This window comes from Penaeus monodon, chromosome 34 (genome assembly GCF_015228065.2).
Source record: "Penaeus monodon isolate SGIC_2016 chromosome 34, NSTDA_Pmon_1, whole genome shotgun sequence".
Taxonomy (NCBI): domain Eukaryota; kingdom Metazoa; phylum Arthropoda; class Malacostraca; order Decapoda; family Penaeidae; genus Penaeus; species Penaeus monodon.
The window spans coordinates 5,768,185-5,769,062 of NC_051419.1; the positions used below are offsets into that span (position 1 = coordinate 5,768,185).

At 47.9% G+C, this 878-nt stretch overlaps 1 protein-coding gene across 1 annotated transcript in view; it reads left to right on the forward strand.

Annotated features, from left to right (window-relative positions):
• Nucleotides 1-111: 111 nt before the first annotated feature.
• Nucleotides 112-878, forward strand: part of LOC119594536 — a gene marked incomplete in the record, with an annotated part of 9,371 nt that continues 8,604 nt past the window's right edge. Inside the window, 1 exon segment of the mRNA XM_037943568.1 lies at nt 112-479.

The following is an 878-nucleotide window of genomic DNA, read 5'->3' on the forward strand; positions in this document are numbered from 1 at the left end:
CCACGACGGAACCTTTATGAATGGACGCAAGGACCTCGCGACGCCCCTACCCTTCCCCCGAGCGTGCAGTGTAAATGGTGTGGGCGGCGGCGAGTCTGCGGTGTATCCCCAAGGACTCAGCTCCGCCTCAGTGCACGGCCGGACTCGCTTGCTGTAGGACCGAAAGACCAGGCAGGCTGTTCGTGCCACGAGCCCACGTTCCACCTTCGTCCTTGGGTTTAACACGTGTCCCCGCGTCGTCGGACTGAGCTCCGACCGACAGACCTCCTCAAACCATATCCTTTCCCGGGACGAAGTAGTGGAGAATCTCATTTCGTGATGATAACAGGTGTGCGAAGAGAGAGGAGGGAGAATGGCCGAGAGAGAAGCACGTGTGAGTGAGAGAATCGCGGGGATCTCGCCTCCAGCCTCAGTCATCGCCACTTTTACTACGCGCAGAATGAGGTCATCGTCAGCCGCGGCCGACAGCTGAGTCCTTGGTACGTCAGTGCGAAATGATACCTTTTGTCGTTCTCATCATTTTATTTATCAATTTCTTGTTAAAACTTCATATTTTTTCATCTATCTGTATCAGCTAACACGATCCTTTTAGTGATATCTATTAGTATTTATTATTACCCTCTCGTTGCTAGGTTGCTCTGCATCACGACAACTGTTTTGATTGCGTGTGAGTCAATTGATAAGCTGTGCAGAGTAGACTGATTGCTTATCTGACGCTCAGCTGTGTTATTAAATTCCGTTGCTTTGCTTTTGCGTCTAAAGTTAGTTTTGTCGTTTCTGCAGTGTTATGTTGTGATTTTGACTTATTCTAATTCGTTTTCTCCTTATTGTTACCCTTGAGATAGTAATAATATTGTTACTTTTCTGATGTCTTTACA